Below are 6,037 nucleotides of genomic sequence, written 5' to 3' on the forward strand. Positions count from 1 at the left end.
GAAAATGGGAAAAGAATTGCCATGGGCTAGCAAAGGCCGTCTTCCCACTGCTTGGATAGAACTTTAAGCTGGTGAATTTTGCAGGAGAACTATTTTTTGAAAATGGTGAGATTTGAGCTAAATGCTGCAGACAAGTCTAAGATCTGTAAAATGTGATTTCTTTACTTTCTTTTGTAATACTCATGATTGGGGAGATGCTGTGGAAATTTAATTATGGAAAGGAAAAAGCAACCTGTACCTTTCTTGTGATTGTGGCATGCTTGGATGATTTAGTGGCAAATAAACATTTCCCAGCAGGCGTTTTATTGATTGCACTCACTACAAGGCTGCTGGGAAGTGGAGTCCATTTGGCTGATGAGCTCTGACTGCCATTTTGGAAACTGATCTCTACTCCTTAGCTCAGGATGCTATCTCAGGTCCTCCTCTCACTCTCCAGCTCTCAGTCCAAATAAAGCTGTTTCTCCTGGTCTCTGTTCACCTGTGCCATTACCGTGGTTGGGTCTAGCACATTCTACTACTTTCGCCTTCCACGGACCCTTTAAAGTGCATCAGTTTCATGGTAAGGAACCAGAGCGTCATCAGGAAGACAGCATACTGTCCTTATATGTCTCTAGTGGGAGGATCCTTCAGAATTGGTTCAGGCTTAGTGGAATGAATCTTTACTGTCTTCCATTTGATGAATGGATATAGGTCTTTAGCATAAGTTTTCATATCTGCTACCAAGGTTCTCAACCCTGGCTGCCCATCAGCTATCAGAGAGTGATTTAGGGCTTTGCCTGAAAGACTCTTGATAAGGATGGGGCCCAGCAAATCAGGATTTTTAAAACACTGTGGGTGATTCTGATGTATAGCTAGAACTGAGGGCCACTGATTTACCAAGTGCCATACATGGTATTACACATCGGGTTCTCAAAGATCTGTTGAGTAGAGGAAAAAGACATCTAAGAGAACTAATTAGTATAGATGCTATAAAATGCCAGAGAGATATAAACCTAGAAATAACTGGGAAGTGAAGGAGGAGTCAAAGATGACTTCACAGGGAAAGTGACGTTTGACCTTTAGGGCCGTGAGTGGAGAAACATGAGTACACAAAAAAATGAAAGAATAGATCTACCAAGTGGATGGCGGTGAAGGACTGGGAAAGGCATGTGCTTAGGTACAGGGTCTAGAGCTCCATAGCATGTTTGGGAATCACAGGTATCCCAATGGAGCTAGATTAATTCCCTGGAAAAGTATTATTTAGGAAATACTGTGTTCCAGGTGTTGAGGTACAAAGATGAATAAGACAGTCCCTGCTCTTCACGGCCTGCAAGAGCTAAGGGAGCAGATAGATATGTGAATAGGTTATTATAATACAGTAAAAGGGACCACAACAGAGACAGGGATCAAGCAGTGGGGGAGCAAAGGAAGGAGTGACAGTGCCAGTGGGAAATGAGTGAGGTCCTGGCTGGGCCTCAGGATGCGTAGGAGGTTCCTAGTTGATAAATAACATCAGCTAACACCAACCATTTATCATGTGCCAGGCACTAAGTGCTGTACATTTATAACTTGTGTTAATCTTCCCAGCAACTCTGTGAGGTAGGTACTCTGCTTCCATTTTGTGGAAGAAGAAAACTTCAGTCAGGATTCGAACTCAGGCAGTGTGGCTCCTGTGTCTATGCTTTTAACCCAGTGGATTTCAGGCAGAAGAAGCAGTTTTGCAGAGGCACAGAGTTGTAAAAAGGCGTGGGATGAAAGTTCAAGAATTCCTGAGCCTGAGATACCATACAGGAGCCTGAAAGCAGGAAATGAGGCTCTAGATGGGTCTAGAGGAAGGAGTGGACTTGAGAGATTTTACTGAGGTAGAACCCACAGGGCTTAGGGATTGAGTGTGGGGCTTGCACAGGGAAGGAGTGTTTTTAGTTGGCTGGATTGCATCTACCACTTGTCCCTGGGGTGAGTTATATGAAATAAATGCTTAAAATAAATATATTAGAGCTAGCTTCTAATTTTATTAGGATATCCAAGACCAAGGCCTGTTTTCCAGTGTCCTGGATTTGGGGGCCATTCTAATGTTTTTTTCCCAATCATACTCTGTTTTTATTTACTCCTCAGCTCTTCCTTTTCGAGGAAGAGAGGGAGATGTGGGCACAGGGGGATTGTGAGGTGAAAGAGAAACAGATGTTGACAAGCAAACCACAAATTAAGGAGAGATAATGAGAAATGGCTCAAGGGGGAAAACACAAAGAGAAACAAAGAAATTAGGGAGAAAATTCACTGACCTCCTTCCCCAGTTTTAACCATGGACAGCCCATTTCCCCTTCCTGGCTTTTCTAAGTCACATGCACAACACCTTGCTGTTTTGCTATTGTTGTTTCTCAGAAGTCTATTAACTTTTTGAAAGCTAAAAGTAATACATGTACTTGGGGGAAAATTGTAACATTTTTAATAGGATGCTTGGTGAAAAGGAAGGTTCTCTTCTCATCCCAGATTTCCAGCTTCCTCCCCAAAGGCAACCACGACTACCAAATTCTTTTGTAAACTTCCAGAGCTATTCTGAACATAGTTAAATATCCCCTCCCTTTCTATTTCTACCTTACATTGTTCCTATTGCCCCTACCCCGACTTTATATCAAATGGGAGCATAGTACAGGCCCTCTTTTGGACCTAACATTTTCCCATTTAATTATCTATTTTGGAGTTGATTCCATATCAGTATGTGTATGTGTGTGTGTGTGGATAACATTGTTTTAACAGCATTTCATTCAACCAATCTTTTATTGCTGGAATTTTAGAATGTTTTCAACTTTGCTATACATTTAACTGCTGTGGGGAGCGTTTTGGTACATATATCTTTGCCAGAGGTTGAAAAATTGGATGCTTACAGCTATATCTGGCCATGGACTTTTTTTTTTTTTGAGGGACCACTCTCTGTGTTAATTATCAGACATTTTCAATAAAGTTTCAGATTTCAAGCCGGAAACTCTAGCACCACTGCGCCACCAGGGAAGTCCCCCTGTTGCCTTTCTTTAGGCCAGTTACATTACTTGCCTGGCTCCCGAGAGCACTAGGTTGGTGCGCCGTGTTTTGTGCATCAGTATAAGAGTCTAAAGATGGTGGTTCTCACATGTTTTTGTCTTAGGCCCAATGTCCATGAGAGGATCTGGGATTCTGCCATTCTTTTCTTACTAGGAACTAAGTATAGTAAGATTTCCACACAATTAATTGAAAATGGGAAAGGATAGGAAACCCATTAGGTCTATTAATAAAATCCAGGGCTTCCCTGGTGGCGCAGTGCTTGAGAGTCCGCCTGCCGATGCAGGGGACATGGGTTCGTGCCCCGGTCCGGGAAGATCCCACGTGCCCCGGAGCGGCTAGGCCCGTGAGCCATGGCCGCTGAGTCTGCATGCCTGGAGCTTGTGCTCCGCAACGGGAGAGGCCACAATAGTGAGAGGGCCGCGTACCAAAAAAAAAAAAAAAAAAAAAAAATCCAAATTGACACTGTAGCTTTGGGGACTGTTAAGTCATAGGATGAGTCTTCAGTTTGCTGTCTTTTCGGAATCATTTCCCTGTATCAGGTTGTTTTGTAGCTGTAGGCAAGCTCACTCACTTGACTAATTTGGTTCCACTTCTGAGAAGAATTTATTGATTCATAAAATTATCAAGTGTTGCTATTGGATGCATCTTTTTCAAAGCTGGCTGCAACTGTTGGCCAGTCCCAACAGAAGCCATGTTATTGTTAGTAGAGTTATGTTGTATTATTTTATCAACTTTTAATTTGATCTTTGTTTTGTGCCCATTATTAGAGATGATTTCACAGATAGCCACTCACTTTCACCCCAGCTCTTAGAGCCCCTGGGGTGTAAATGACCCAACTGCAAAATCTTGAGGTTAATCTGACCTTCAGCCCAGGCCTCACAGTAAGCCTGCTCCTTGGTTTGCTTTTTTCTGAGTGTCCTAACATTTTCCTACCTCCTTTGCTCTCTGTCAGTATTTGCTCTGCCCCTTGCCTTTGCCAAATGACAGACTTCTTTTTATTTCTATCTCACGTTGTTCCTAATGCCCACCCATCATTTGGAGGGTGGGAGGAAAGGCATTGGAGACCCCAAGCCTTATTTTCCACTTCAGAAAGCTATCTCTTTTCAGATAAGTCCACTGAATTGGGGTTGCCCAATAATACTTGACTAATATTAAGGCCAGAACTGACACCTGAAGAACTCAAACAAGGGTAAATAATAACCCTGTAGTAGCTGTCTCTTTCAATATCCTTTTTATTTTGTTTTATTCCCTTCCAGGGCTCTTCTCTATTTTTTTTTTCTCTATTTTTTAAACAAAAGTTTTAATTTGGAAATTTACAGATATATAAAGGAGTAGAGAAAGCAGTTTAATGAACTCCTATTTCCCATAACCTAGCCTCAATAATTATCAACATTTTGCCAATCTTGTTCCATTCCACATCATATTTTTCCAATTTTTATTATGAAAATTATTATTATTTTGGGGGGGCACACCACAGGGCTTACAGGATCTTAGTTCCCCTATCAGGGAATGAACCCAGGCCATGGCAGTGAAAGTGCAGAGACCTAACCACTGGACCGCCAGGGAATTCCCTGAAAATTATTTTTTAAAAGTTTGAAGAACAGTACAATGATCACCCATAAACCTACCACCTACACTCAACAACTGTTAACATTTTACCAAGTTTGCTTCATTTATATACCTATGTGAACCATTTGAAAGTCTGTGTCATGCATCATGACCCTTCACCCTTAAATATTTCATCATGTACCTCTTAAAACAGCATTTCTCCTGCATAACCACAGTTCCATTATCACACTTAAGAAAACTAACAGCACCTCCTAATATTTGCTAATATTCAGTTCATGTTTGAATTTCCTCAGTTGTCTCCGAAATGTCTTATATAGCTGTTTTTCTTCTTAAAAAAAAACAGGATCCAAACAAGATCCACACATTACATTTGATTATCATTCTTTTAAATTTCTCCTCTTTTCCCTCCCCTTCCTTTTCCTCCTCTCTTTCTTTTCGAAGAGAACAGCCTAGTTGTCTTGTAGAATGTCCTGGATTCTGGATTTGCTGATTATCTCCTTGATGTGTTTAACTTTTTCCTTTATCCCTTGTAAATTTCCTGTAAATTGCAAATCGGGTCTGAAGGCTTGATTATATTAAGATTAAACACTTGACAAGAATACTTAACAGATGATGCTATGTACTTATTGCATCTCACCAAGGACTATGTCAAAGCTGTACTATTAGTGATGCAAAGTTTGATCACTTGGGTAAGGTGGTGACTATATGATGTTTCGATTTGAAATTTTCGGGTTTCTTTCTTTTTTTTCAAATAGTCCATGTGATACCAGGATAACATCCTGGTATCCATGTGATACCAGGATAACATCCTGCTCCCTAACAAACTTTCCCTTAGAGTTTTGATGATTGATGGCACTTGCTTGAATCAATTATTTCATTTTGGGTTGGAGAATAAATGGTGATTTTCTAACTTTTTTATTTCTCTACATTCATTATATGGAACTCTTGAAAAAAGTTTTCCCTTATCGACTAGAGATGAACTACAGTTCTTCCTAAAAGAAAGGGTAAATGCTTAAATCTTTCCTTTTAATTACCAATTTTCAGAGTAAGTTGGTGTAAAAGTGACCTCCAATGTGGCAAATTAGCTTTTTTTCTCTTTCTGAGTATCACTATAGACTACTGGGTTTTCCCGGCTCTTGTCAGTTTCTCCTCACACATCCCATTTTCCCGTTTCCTTTATCCACGGCGACTGCCAACTCTCTCCGCACTTACGCCTGGGCTTTCCAGACAGCCCGCTAGGGGACACTAGTTTCCTCCCTGCCCCCCCCACGCTGCCGCTCTATCATGAACTTCGCCGTCTGCTACCAGTTGTCTCGCTGGTGCCAGCGGTGTCCACGGAGCCGCTCTAGGCTGTTGGGAGGCCGTCCGTATTGCGTGGGGAGGGTTTGGACGACGCAGTCGCCTCGCCGGCCCCCGGGGCGGTTAGCGCTTCCGGGGTCGGAGGGTGCGC

The sequence above is a fragment of the Delphinapterus leucas genome, chromosome 11 (genome assembly GCF_059928025.1).
Source record: "Delphinapterus leucas isolate spDelLeu-1000000601 "Yukka" chromosome 11, BTC_Dleu_Yukka2, whole genome shotgun sequence".
Classification (NCBI taxonomy): Eukaryota; Metazoa; Chordata; class Mammalia; order Artiodactyla; family Monodontidae; genus Delphinapterus; species Delphinapterus leucas.